Here is a 15,347-nt window from a genome sequence, read left to right on the forward strand (position 1 = left end):
GCCACAACCCGTCCTGGCTGAATGCCTACCCTCACACACTCTGTGTGAGGCATCCGCACAGGACGTACAGGGCGGTGTATCCGTAACCTGGTGGCCTTCTGAATCCGCCCCTTTTTTGCCTCCGTCAGCCCCGTCATCCATGCCGTGTGCCCCCCCCCTAAAAATTTTCTGGGGTTGCCTCTCGACCGTCCGACGACGACCCTGATCACGCCGTTGCTCCTCTCTCCGTCGCCTCTCCACTGTCTCACTCCATGGCCGGCGATCCATCCCGGCCAGGATTTCCTCCCAAGTCCAGGACCCTTTACCGTCCAATATCTCCTCCCATGTCCAGGCTGCCTGCTCCTCTCTACGGCGCGCCTCCACCGTCTCTTCTCCCGGCGCTTCCTCCCATGTCCAGCCCAAGAGCTGCCCCTGGACACGCTGCTTGGTCGTTGCATGGTGGGTTCTTCTGTCACGATCGTCGTATTGAACAGACCAAGGCGCAGCGTGATGAACGAACATGTTTAACTTTATTATCTTTAGTGATAATAGAACACAATCAACAAAACAAGAAACGACTCGTGAAGTCCACGGTAACAATGACCGAACACGGAACAAGAACCCAAAAACACAAAGGGAAATAGACAGTATAAATATGGCTCCCAATCAGAGACAACCAACGACAGCTGACACTCGTTGCCTCTGATTGGGAGTCACTCTAGCCAACATAGAAATAAACACAACAGAATTACCAACATAGAAATAAACACATAGAATGAACACACCCTGGCTCAACATATAGAGTCCCAGAGCCAGGGTGTGACAACCTATAGTGAATTTGGACTACCACTGAAAAGAATGAACCTGAACAGATCACAGAGTATGAGCAAATTTTACACAATACTTTTTATGTGTGCGCAAAGAGACTAAGAGCTCTACAGTGCTCAATCCTGTAACTTGGTCTCTATGAAAATTAAATTAAATTAAATAGCATATTTAGATTAATTTCCAAAACAAGTTTTACAGTGTGAAGCAAAACATCAACTATATGGTTGTAATTCAGTAACACACAAAAACACTTTTTTGAGACACATACATCTTATCTTGACTGCCATCTACTCTCTCACCCACAGAGCCCATTTCAAACGTTGACTCTAAGGGCCAATGCCATTGATCTAGTGGAATTGAACGACACTGCCATTTTCACCTGTTCCGTCTCCTCTGGCACTTCCCTCTCTTACCGCTGGCTGAATGGCAGCTCAGAGGTCACAGCCAGTGACAGAGTTCGGCTTGGTGGTGGGAACAGCACTCTCACCATAGTCAGTGTGACACGATACGATGAAGGGCCATTCAGATGTATGGTCATCAACGGAATCAGCAATGGCACCAGCCAGCCCATTGGCCTCAATGTTAGATGTGAGTATCAGAGTCTGCAGTACATATCAATCATACTCAACAGACATGGATTGTACCTTGTCATTGAGAGCCAGCACTCCATGCAATGATGCAATATGCCTATTTTCATCATAAACCATTCCTCTGTATCCACTTGATCCAGGTCATTATTTGCATGGATCATTAGTACACTGTGTTTAGTAGAGCAGGACGGAAACATATTCTAGGGAATGTTTACCCAACACATCATTGTTATTGGTTCCTCCCATAGATGGCCCAAGTAATCTCACCATGATGGTACTTCCTGAGATGACCATAGGACATACAGCCTACAAATCGGGCTCTGACATCACTCTGTCCTGCTCCGCTCAGTCCAAACCCGCTGTGTCCTACAAGTGGAGGTTTAATGGGGCGTTCCTCAATGAGCAAAGCCCACAGCTCAGCCTGCAGAACACCAGGGAGAACCAGACAGGAGGTTACTCCTGCTTAGCCCACAACAATGTCACACTCCGATTCGCCACCCTGACCACAATGATAAAGATCATGGGTGAGGCAACATTCACTGTTTACGAAATGTCATATAGTTGGTAGTGAATATTTGATTATTGATGGTTAAGAATACAATGTTATGTAATTAGGCAATAAGGCCAGAGGAGGTGTGGTATATGTCCAATATAACACAGCTAAGGGCTGTTCTTATGCCTGGACACAGCCCTTAGCAGTGGTATATTGGCCGTATACCACAAACCCCCGAGGTGCCTTATTGCTATTATAAACTGTTTACCAAAGTTATTAGAGTAGCAAAAAGCAATGTTTTGTCATACACGTGGTATACCACGGCTTTCAGCAAATTCAGGGCTCAAACCACCCAGTTTACAATGGTCTTTTTACCACCGATCGAGTGAAGTACAACACGACAAATGACTCATCCTCTTCTTTTACTCTAGAGCCGATATCAGCAGTTGCGTTGAACAGTGATGGGAAGCCACCGATACTGGGTCAGTCGCTCACTTTGCGGTGTGAGGTGACTGGACCTGTAGACTACATTCACTGGCTGATGAACAGCCAGCTCATCTCCCTAAACAACAGAACGATCTTCTCTACGGACAACAAGACAATGGTTATCAACCCAATCCAGTTTTCTGACAGTGGAGAATATCTCTGTGAGGCCTTTAATGCTGCCAGCAACCTGACCAGCATGACATACAAGCTTGTGGTGAACTGTGAGTATTACACGAGCTGGTAATCTTTGTCTGATAAGACCAATTCAGTGGCCTTGTAGTTAGAGTGTCCGCCCTGAGATTAGAAGGTTGGGAGTTTGATCCCTGGACGAGTCATACCAACAACTGTACAAATGGGACCCAATGTGTATTTTCTTGGCACTCAACATTAAGGAGATAGAATCGGGGTAAGGGCCTGTGATAGACTAGCGTCCTGTCCAGGGGATGTACTTATACATCAAGCTGCAACACACAAGCCAAGGCTTGTGCAAGGCTATTTACTTACTAATCTTTGTCAAAATAGTCAAACCATAAGATAAACCATACTGTTAACTGTTTAACAGTTGGACCAGAGAGACCTGCTGTAACTAGTCCGGATATCGCGATGACAGGACACATCGTCACCTTCAACTGCTCAGCCTCCTCTCAGCCTCCCAGCCAGTTCAGCTGGTTCTTCAATGGCTCCAAGGTGGCGACTGGCTCAGTGTATAAGACTAGCCCACTAACCTTAGCCAGTTATGGGGAGTACACCTGTGTGGCCTTCAACAACATCACTGGCAGAAACAGCACTGTCTCCAAGATGCTCACCGTCATTGGTAAGACAGAAGAGACATCTAAACTGTTTAACTTGTACATGTAGATATAGGCCAATCAACATACAGTGATTGCAGTCAATATTCTTGTGATACTCTGATGTTTTCTTCACAGAACCAGTCACAATGGCCATGGTGAAAGTCATTGGAGCCCAGCCAATACTGAATGAGACATTCTCTCTGACCTGTGACACCGCTGGAACCATTTACTCCATTCACTGGATGAGGAACAGCTGGCCTCTGTATGCTGACAACAGAAAACACTTTTCTATGAACAACAATACACTGACATTCAACTATGTCCAGCGTTCTGACAATGGAGACTATCAGTGTTCTGCCTCCAACCAACTCAGCAACATGACCAGCCCAAGCTACAGACTGATCGTCAACTGTGAGTAGTTATTATGTCCCAAAACCAAACTTGATATCTGCCAATCTAATTCTAATTTTGACCTATAATGAGGGCAAGATTCAATGTGTAGTAATGGAATTGGGGTAGGTATTGATGCCACTTCTGGCACCAATATAATGAAGCCAAGGGGATGGCTGGGTATTGCTGGGGTCAAACTCAGGGAAGCGCACTAATGGCAGTTCCAATAGCTAATCTCATTCAATATCTTCATTATCTTGTGTTTCCCAGATGGTCCAGAGAGACCTGTTATCATGAGTCCGGATATAGCGATGACAGGATACATTGTCACCTTCAACTGCTCGGCCTCCTCTCAGCCTCCCAGCCAGTTCAGCTGGTTCTTCAATGGCTCCCAGGTGGCAACTGGCTCAGTGTATAAGACTAGCCCACTGACCTTAGCCAGTCATGGGAAGTACACCTGTGTGGCCTTCAACAACGTCACTGGCAGAAATAGCACTGTCTCCAAGATGCTCACTGTTGTTGGTGAGTCAGCAACTGCTACTTAAAATCAAGGAACTAAAACATGCTTTAGTTTGTTTGTGTTCAGTTGGTTTTAGACACAGCCTAAGCGCTGTTGAACCTACAGTATAATTAGATGGAAGTTGAGATATAAAGTGCTGAAAAACCATTTGACCTACTTTCCACAGCACCTGTGACCATGACCATGGTGAAAGTCATTGGAGCCCAGCCAATACTGAATGAGACATTCTCTCTGACCTGTGACACCGCTGGAACCATTTACTCCATTCACTGGATGAGGAACGGCTGGCCTCTGTATGCTGACAACAGAAAACACTTTTCTATGAACAACAATACACTGACATTCAACTATGTCCAGCGTTCTGACAATGGAGACTATCAGTGTTCTGCCTCCAACCAACTCAGCAACATGACCAGCCCAAGCTACAGACTGATCGTCAACTGTGAGTAGTTATTATGTCCCAAAACCAAACTTGATGTCTGCCAATTTAATTCTAATTTTGACCTATAATGAGGGCAAGATTAAATGTGTAGTAATGGAATTTGGGTAGGTATTGATGCCACTTCTGGCACCAATATAATGAAGCCAAGGGGATGGCTGGGTATTGCTGGGGTAGAACTAAGGGAAGCGCACTAATGGCAGTTCCAATAGCTAATCTCATTCAATATCTTCATTATCTTGTGTTTCCCAGATGGTCCAGAGAGACCTGTTATCATGAGTCCGGATATAGCGATGACAGGATACATCGTCACCTTCAACTGCTCGGCCTCCTCTCAGCCTCCCAGCCAGTTCAGCTGGTTCTTCAATGGCTCCCAGGTGGCAACTGGCTCAGTGTATAAGACTAGCCCACTGACATTAGCCAGTCATGGGAAGTACACCTGTGTGGCCTTCAACAACGTCACTGGCAGAAATAGCACTGTCTCCAAGATGCTCACTGTTGTTGGTGAGTCAGCAACTGCTACTTAAAATCAAGGAACTAAAACATGCTTTAGTTTGTTTGTGTTCAGTTGGTTTTAGACACAGCCTAAGCGCTGTTGAACCTACAGTATAATTAGATGGAAGTTGAGATATAAAGTGCTGAAAAACCATTTGACCTACTTTCCACAGCACCTGTGACCATGACCATGGTGAAAGTCATTGGAGCCCAGCCAATACTGAATGAGACATTCTCTCTGACCTGTGACACCGCTGGAACCATTTACTCCATTCACTGGATGAGGAACGGCTGGCCTCTGTATGCTGACAACAGAAAACACTTTTCTATGAACAACAATACACTGACATTCAACTATGTCCAGCGTTCTGACAATGGAGACTATCAGTGTTCTGCCTCCAACCAACTCAGCAACATGACCAGCCCAAGCTACAGACTGATCGTCAACTGTGAGTAGTTATTATGTCCCAAAACCAAACTTGATATCTGCCAATTTAATTCTAATTTTGACCTATAATGAGGACAAGATTAAATGTGTAGTAATGGAATTTGGGTAGGTATTGATGCCACTTCTGGCACCAATATAATGAAGCCAAGGGGATGGCTGGGTATTGCTGGGGTAGAACTAAGGGAAGCGCACTAATGGCAGTTCCAATAGCTAATCTCATTCAATATCTTCATTATCTTGTGTTTCCCAGATGGTCCAGAGAGACCTGTTATCATGAGTCCGGATATAGCGATGACAGGATACATCGTCACCTTCAACTGCTCGGCCTCCTCTCAGCCTCCCAGCCAGTTCAGCTGGTTCTTCAATGGCTCCCAGGTGGCAACTGGCTCAGTGTATAAGACTAGCCCACTGACATTAGCCAGTCATGGGAAGTACACCTGTGTGGCCTTCAACAACGTCACTGGCAGAAATAGCACTGTCTCCAAGATGCTCACTGTTGTTGGTGAGTCAGCAACTGCTACTTAAAATCAAGGAACTAAAACATGCTTTAGTTTGTTTGTGTTCAGTTGGTTTTAGACACAGCCTAAGCGCTGTTGAACCTACAGTATAATTAGATGGAAGTTGAGATATAAAGTGCTGAAAAACCATTTGACCTACTTTCCACAGCACCTGTGACCATGACCATGGTGAAAGTCATTGGAGCCCAGCCAATACTGAATGAGACATTCTCTCTGACCTGTGACACCGCTGGAACCATTTACTCCATTCACTGGATGAGGAACGGCTGGCCTCTGTATGCTGACAACAGAAAACACTTTTCTATGAACAACAATACACTGACATTCAACTATGTCCAGCGTTCTGACAATGGAGACTATCAGTGTTCTGCCTCCAACCAACTCAGCAACATGACCAGCCCAAGCTACAGACTGATCGTCAACTGTGAGTACACTCTTAGAAAAAAAGGTTCCAAATGGGTTCTGTGGCTGTCCCCATAGGAGAACCCTTTTTGGTTCCAGGTAGAACTCTTTTGGGTTCTATGTATAACCCTCTGTGGAAAGGGTTCTACATGGAACCCAAAACACTTCTACCTGGAACCAAAAGGGGTTCTTCAAAGCATTCTACTATGGGGACAGCCAAATAACCCTTTTTGGTTCTAGGTAGCACCTTTTTATCTGAGTGTAGCTAACAAGTGCTATAAAGTTCAACTTTAACCCCATGGCTTAAGGTGGAATCTTTGAGAACTTCCTTTATAAATATTGTAGTAAAGTCAATGTAAAGGTTTTGATCCCACCTCTAACACTATTAACATATTTTGATGACCTTTGACCTTCTGGTCAATGACCCCTATTGAGTGACAGTCAGATGTTGGGTCTAACTGATTGTCTTTTGTGTTATAGATGGACCAGAGATGCCTGTTATAACAGGACCAGCATTAGGAGAAACAGGACACATCGTGACCTTCAACTGCTCGGCCTCCTCTCAGCCTCCCAGCCAGTTCAGCTGGTTCTTCAATGGTTCCCAGGTGGCGACTGACTCAGTGTATGAGACTGGCCCACTGACCTTAGCCACTTATGGGGAGTACACCTGTGTGGCCTTCAACAACATCACTGGCAAAAACAGCACTGTCTCCAAGATGCTCACTGTTGTTGGTGAGTCAGACTGTAGATTATTTGCTTTGTTGTGTTCATTTACAATCTGATTAGAATAACAATAACATACTTAGCATACAAAAGAGGCCAAACATTTCACATTTTTACTCAGCGAAGATGTACAGCTGAATACATCCATTCAATATAGTGCAGTGTCCACTTATACCCTTAGCTCTCACCCCCTCCTTCCACAAAGATGTACTTTTCCATCACCCAGGATTTATCTGTGCTCCTCCATGCCTATCACAGGACTTCTCATCAGTCAGGAGAGGCCTTGGGAGTATACATTCCTGGAGTCCACTGCAGTCCACTAAATAATGACACTTCTCATACACAGAGTTTGAACCTAACACTACCTTCAAATTATAAACACATAAAAACAATCTATTCATACTAAGGGGATAGAATTATATAAAACAGGAAATATATAAAACTGTAAGATAAACAGTAATTTACAATCTTTCAGATCGTACAACCATTTGTTTTATATGTACATTTTTTATATATCCAACTATTGCATCGCTGGAACTAACCATTTTATCAAATGACAAATATTGATACTGTACATAAAGCAATACACATCCTCTCTCCTCACAGAGGCTATAAAGTCGGTGATGGTGAAACAAAGCAAAATACCGATAGCATCTGACAATCTAACCCTGACCTGTGATGTCACTGGGCGCTATGACACAATCTACTGGATGAAGGACAACCTGCCTCTGATCCTGAACAACACCTTGAACTCTGACATCACCATCTCCAACAACTCTCTGCACTTCAGTCCAGTCAACGTGTCTAATGATGGAAACTATCAGTGCGTCGCCACCAACCTCCTTCGTCCACACACCAGCCCTAAATACAAGCTATTGGTGAACTGTAAGTACTGGTGTTTTAATCTGTTGGTAAAATATTTAAAAAGATAAAAATGGTACATTATATAATGTAGAAACAGTCAGAAACCCACCACTGTTATGATGGTTAGTGCTATTAGGGATACTTGGGATGTCCCTAGCCTAAACCCTAACCTTAACCCCTACCATTACCTTAACCTTTACCTAGCCTTAACCTTAACTCTTACCTTAACTGTTTTAAATTTCAACTTCAATGGGGTGACGTAAGAGTTGGATGTCCCAAGTACCCCGTTTAGACATTTTTCCCTGTTATGACTCCCCCCCCCCCACCCCCCCCTCCCCTCTCTAAACCTCTTTCTGTAGATGGCCCTCTGAGTGTGAACATCTCTGGACCAGTCTCAGTGATGATTGGCTCAGTAATCACAGCCACGCTGAAGTGCTCTGCCGACTCCCAGCCAACCAGTGAATACGGGTGGAAATTCAACAACCAATCAGTGCTGGGGACAGGTCCTTTGATAGCTGTTGTCGCCTCCTTGGAGAATGCAGGGAACTACACTTGTGTGGCCAAGAACCCTGTGACCAACATCTCAATGTCCAACACCATCAGTCTGGATGTCACTGGTAAGTGGGTCGGCTGTTGTAGTAAGACCTAGGTGGAATGTACTGAGTAATCAAATGTCACAAAGTTGTTTTTATTATGTTGAAACTTGGTATTTAATATTGGCATACTTGTTTGTGCAAGGATCATTTTCATGCATCAGGGAAAATGCAATAAAGACATATGCTGAACTGGGGGGTACAGACAGGAATCAAGAATATTACAATTTAAAGAAACTTCCTCACTCATTCTCTTTGCCCTCCTCCTCTCCCATTCTCTTTGCCCTCCTCCTCTCCCATTCTCTTTGCCCTCCTCCTCTCCCATTCTCTTTGCCCTCCTCCTCTCCCATTCTCTTTGTCTACCTCCTCTCCCATTCTCTTTGCCCTCCTCCTCTCCCATTCTCTTTGCCCTCCTCTCCCATTCTCTTTGCCCTCCTCCTCTCCCATTCTCTTTGCCCTCCTCCTCTCCCATTCTCTTTGCCCTCCCCCTCTCCCATTCTCTTTGTCCTCCTCCTCTCCCATTCTCTTTGTCTCCTTTCTCTCTCAGGCCACTCTCCTGCCCCTCCATTCCAGTCCAGAGTTGGTCTGATGCTGATGGCCCTGCTAGCTCTCTCTCTCTGCCTCTGATCAACCACTGAGACCACCACAGTATGCACACTGCATGTCTGTCTGCTGGCTGGGAGCCAATCACTCCCTTCCCTCTACCCTCACTGACCTGAGAAAGGACTGGATAGGAATAAGTGGTATTGTCGATATTGTAATTGCCCCATCTTGCCACCATAGGGCTGGGTTTAGTATGCTCACTCCTTTCCAATGCTTTTAGATTGTGAGGAGTCAACAAGAGGTCAGAAGGGAGGGGTCTATCCTCTTAGAATAGAACCCACCTCTACAATGTGTTTTTATGTCAATCATCTCTATTAACTGATATTCCTTTTAAAAACAACAATCTTGAAAACTGGTCTTCAACATGGTAATTTGTTTTTTAATGTAGAATTTTTAGAAAATTTAGAAGATGCTCTTATCCAGAGCGACTTACAGGAGCAATTAGGGTTAAGTGCCTTGTAATTGAAGGGGCAAACATCCACTGCTCAGCTGCACTGCCTATTTCTGTTTCTAATTCAATGTTCTTAGATATTCACTGCCCTTGTGACTGTTGCCCTGGAGTCCATTTACTGAGTCCCTTTCTGTGTTCTGTGTTTGATCATGTATGTAAACTCTGTAGTTCAAGTACAAATTCAGGTATATTTAGCTTATAAATACCATAGAGGTAAAACGTTTCAAATGATAATACATTTAACTGGTGTTTATGTAAAACATGGCTTGTTTTTGCACATATTTAATGTATAAGCTTGTAAATCCTCGGAGGAGATGCAGGCTTATGCTGTTGTCTTATGTTTATTTTTCCTCTTCATTAATTATTGTCTTAAATAAAGTGTTGTCTTTTCACACCTGTCCTACTGAATGGTGCAATCTTGGGTGATTTCTTTATCGGCAAAATCGCTGTGAAGAAATGTGGATTTAATGAAGTAGCAACAGAAGGATTTAGAGTGGCACAATACACGCAAAAGGAAATATGAAATCTAATGATAAAATGCTAAAATAATACCTTGGAAATCACTCCACACGCATAGTGAAACTTGTTATAAAAACATGTATTACAAAGGAGTATAATTATATAATAAATGTTTATTAAAAAAGGAGTCATGGTTCTTGAGAGAGCAATATGAGATTACAAAACATGGTTTCAAGGTTTATAAAGTAGTTATTAAAGGTCAACTCTTTATATTGGAATACTCATGAAGTGTTTGCCTTGGTCACCCTTTGACCTCTCTACCCTTTCCATGATCTTCTGGCATTTCCAATGATTCTTGAATCCTTTCCTTAAGCACATTGCCACAACTGGATTGTGCGTAGGTTGGAGAGGATGGGAGAGAGATACACAGATTAGTGACTTTGGGAGAGTCCACTGTAACAAGTATTGTAGTAACTCTTCAATGTACTGCTGTTAGTGTTACAGAAACACAGGGCTACTCACAGGCCTTCGTGGGCTTGCGGTAGGATTTGGCAGAGTCCTGGCAGAGGCAGCTTCCACTCAAACCCTCTCTCGTCCTCCCTGAGTGACACAAAGCAAACTGCTGTGTTAGCCTGAGTGCCATTCGGTTTCGGCCAACTATTTGCCATCCAAAAACATTACTATCATTGCCTGTCAGAAACAGACTGACAAGCAGGCTAGGATTGTATCCACTTACAAAAATCACAAATTACTGTATATCCTTAAAATATACATACTGGACAAATAGCAATTACTTCCTAATTGTCACGACCTCGGCCGAGGCTGCCTCCCCTCCTTGTTCGGGCAGGCTTCGGCGTTCGTCGTCACCGGAGTACTAACCACTCCCGCCCCAATCATCATCACAATTGTCTTGTCTTGTTATCACACACACCTTGTTCTAATCCCTAATTAGTCTGTGTATAAGTGTTCCATCTGCCCCCTTGTCCTTGTGGGTGATTGTTTATTGTGGAGGTTAGTGAAGCTCGGTGGACCTCGTGTATTTTGTATCGACGGGAGTATTTCCCGTGTGCCTTGTATTTTCCAGTGCACCTGTTTTGTGCCCTGGAGTGTATTTTTGCGGATTAAAGCCAGTTATTCTGTGATTTACCCTCCTGCGCCTGACTCCTTCAACACCACCTCATCACACTAATCACTCACCCTTACAGTCACACAGTCTGTCATGGTGTCTGGGGGGGTTGATCTGGTCTCCAACTCTCCCTAGGTCCTCCACTGTAGCTGCACTGACACCTGAACGTTGTACATCAGTTTCAGGAATCCCTTGGTAGAGAGGATAATCAGAATGGATATGTATGTATGATGGATATTTATGCATGATGGATATGCCTGTATGACGGATATTTCTGTTGATGGATATGTACAGTGCATTCGGAAAGTATTCAGACCCCTTGATCTTTCCACATTTTGTTACGTCAAAGCCTTATTCTAAAATTGATTAAATCATTTTTTCCCCCTCATCAATCTAGACACAATACCCCAAAATGACAAAGCAAAAACTAGTTTTTATAAATTTTTGCAAATGTATAAAATAAAATAAAACTGAAATATGAAATGTACATAAGTATTCAGACCCTTTATTCATTACTTTGTTGAAACACCTTTGGCAGCGATTACAGCATCGAGTCTTCTTGGGTATGACGCTACAAGCTTGGCACACCTGGATTTGGGGAATTTGTCCCATTTTTCTCTGCAGATCCTCTCAAGTTCACAGGTTGGATGGGACGCGTCACTGCACAGCTATTTTTAGGTCTCTCCAGAGATGTTAGATCGGGTTCAAGTCTGGGCTCTGGCTGGGCTACTCAAGGACATTCAGAGACTTGTTCGAAGCCACTCCTGCCTTGTCTTGGCATTCAGGCCAAAGTGTTCAATCCTGTATTCATCAGACCAGAGAATCTTGTATCTCATGGTATGAGAGTCCTTTATGTGCCTTTTGGCAAACTCCAAGCGTGCTGTCATGTGCCTTTTACTGAGGAGTGGCTTCCGTCTGGCCACTCTACCATAAAGGCCTGATTGGTGGAGTGCTGCAGAGATGGTTGTCCTTCTGGAAGGTTCTCCCATCTCCACAGAGGAACTCTGGAGCTCTGTCAGAGTGACCATCAGGTTCTTGGTCACCTCCCTGACCAAGGCCCTTCTCCCCCGATTGCTCAGTTTGGCCGGGCGGCCAGCTCTAGGAAGAGTCTTGGTGGTTCCAAACTTCTTCCATTTAAGAATGATGGAGACCACTGTTTTCTTGGGGACCTTCAATGCTGCAGACATTTGCTGGTACCCTTCCCCAGATATGTGCCTCGACACAATCCTGTCTTGGAGCTCTACGGACAATTCCTTCGACCTCATGGCTTGTTTTTTGTTCTGACATGCACTGTCAACTGTGGGACCTTGTATACACAGGTGTGTGCCTTTCTAAATTATGTCCAATCAATTGTAATTACCACAGGTGGACTCCAATCAAGTTGTAGAAACATCTCAAGGATGATCAATGGAAACAAGATGCACCTGAGCTCAATTTCGAGTCTCATAGCAAAGGGTCTGAAAACTTATGTAAATAAGGTATCTGTTTTATAATTTGTAATACATTTGCAGATATTTCTAAAAACCAGTTTTTGCTTTGTCATTATGGGGTATTGTGTGTAGATTGATGATAATTTTATTTATTTAATCAATTTTAGAATAAGGCTGTAATGTAACAAAATGTGGAAAAAGTCAAGTGGTCTGAATACTTTCCGAATGCACTGTATGTACGATGGATATTTCTGTATGATGGATGTGTCTGTATGATGAACATTTCTGTATGACGGATATGTCTGTATGATGGATATGTCTGTATGATGGACATTTCTGTATGACGGATATGTCTGTCCGTATGATGGATGTCTGTGTGCAACTACTATGAGATGGCTATGTCTGTCTGCAACGCTTCATGAAACGCTCAGAACATCAGAAACAAACAATCAAATTCACATGTCAATTTGTTTACAAGTCTCCCTATGAGTTAAGAGCTAAATGTAGTGCTTTCACAGACACCTCAAATCATGCACACCAGTAGCAGCTTTATTAAGTGTAACCTGCTTTAACTCACTGTACATGATAAAGGCAAATACATTCAACAGTAAATCAAACAGAATGTTCAATACTTTACCTTGACCGGTGAATGCCAATAAACAGAACAGCAAAAGCATCTTTAATCCCATTCCTATGTCCACACTATCCTTGTGAATGTGCAATATAACCTCTGCAGCTACTACTGAATGAACAACTAGCCTCTGCAGTTACTTCAGCCTTTTATATAGACGTGTCTCAGTCTGAGATGAAATGGGCCATGTTGTATGAAGTGTGTCCCCCTACCAACACTCACACCTGCCTTGTGGCTTGTTGTGTTATATATGCCAAGCGTCTTGGAAAGAGTGGACGTTAGCCAAAACAACACCTCATAGTGTTAAAGATGAGTGATGTCAGCCTGACAGGTGGATGAGGGCCCTTCATGACATGTGATAGTGTCTATGGCAAAACACTCTTCTGCCTTCATAGCTTATGTTCAATAAATATACTTTCTTTCAGAGCAAACTAACAAATAACGTTAATTAAATAGAATGTTCACCTGAAGACTTGAAGGCCGCTTGAAAGCGTCAGCCAGACACTGTGATTGTTTCCTTCGCAAACATTAAGACAACGATCAAATATTCCTCTAGCAAAACAATTAGGAAATAAAAGCATCATTGATCTGATAGGTCAGTATGCTGCCCAGATCATCATTCAAGCGATTAGAGCAAACTAAATGCCAGTTTATTTGTGTAAAAGGGTTAGAAATTATATTTGCACCGAGTCAAATCTCACATTGACTATCACAGAACATGAACATTCTTTCACGGCTTAACGGTTTGGTACTTGCTGGATTCCATTAATCAGTCATGGTATTGTGCTCCACACCGCTATGTTGGATTGGCTGGTTCATTCACCCCCACGTCGATGATATCTCTGACAATCAACTTAAAAACAGATATTTACACTTGGTCTCTTGATCTTCCGTTTTCGGGCATGTTAGAAGCTGTAAGGTGGAACTGGTAAACAAATACTTCTGGACAACTGACACTGCCAACTAACCATAAGAAAGAGTGGGTCCAACATCTCATCAGAGTACTGTGTGTCACTAGACAGCTCTCTATTTGTGGTTCTCTGCTCAGGCATAACTCAACACGTACAGGTACAGTATCTTGGATGTGCTCACCACATCACATGCAGGTATAAAACTGTTTGGTCATCCCAATCCAATAAACCTCTCCATTGTTGCGTTCCATGTGTACTCTCGCTACACTCTTTAGTTTGAGTACATTAAGCAATCAAAACACACTCACTGGAACACACACACTGGATGTTTTGACAAGCTAGAGCTAAAGTTCAATTATGTTATTACTTTGGTTTAAAAACTTTTCTTTGAACAGCCATCATGCAGACACACTTCAGTGGTTGGAAGCTGCAAACAAAGCAATGTCCATACATACTGTAAGCTTTCATTGGTTTTTAATGCATTGAATTTTGACATCAAATTCAGCTTTTCCACAATCAACATTCAAGATCAGCAACACAAACATCGTCAAGTAGAGACTGGTAGACCTACATAAGCAGTATATACAAACAGTCAACGCAGCCTTTTATAGGGAGTCTTGGGTGACGTGAGGGTGACTGCCTTTGAATAAAGAGTGCAAGACAAGTATAAGCTAGCTACAACACATCCATACACACTGACTACAGAATCATATCATATCCAAGCCAAATACCCACCAGTCTCAGCGCTACTTTGAAATGCCCTCATCATTCACTCCAAATACACCATACCATTCCACTTCATTCTCCATATTTGTACAGACAAAATAAAACATATTCAGGGTAAATCTTCACAAGTAACAAAAAGCAACGGTGGTAAACAGATACCGGAAACAAGTAATGCTTTAACAGTGGAGCCAACTGGCCAAGTGATGCCTTGTTGCATCGTCACCGTAAATGGTCTCCTTGTCTAAACACATATGACACACCATTAAAGGGATTTAAAATGATATTATTAGTAACCATTCAGATCACTAGAACTGTATATGTTTTCAAAGTAAAGAGAAAAATAAAAAGAAAGGAAATGTGGTTATTTTGACAGAGGAAACTAAACAAACCTTTATTATGGTAGCTTTCAGATTTTCCTAACCTTTCTGTGGGGAAGCTTATAATGTATCTA

Source organism: Coregonus lavaretus (assembly GCF_964263955.1).
Source record: "Coregonus lavaretus genome assembly, chromosome: 3".
NCBI lineage: Eukaryota > Metazoa > Chordata > Actinopteri > Salmoniformes > Salmonidae > Coregonus > Coregonus lavaretus.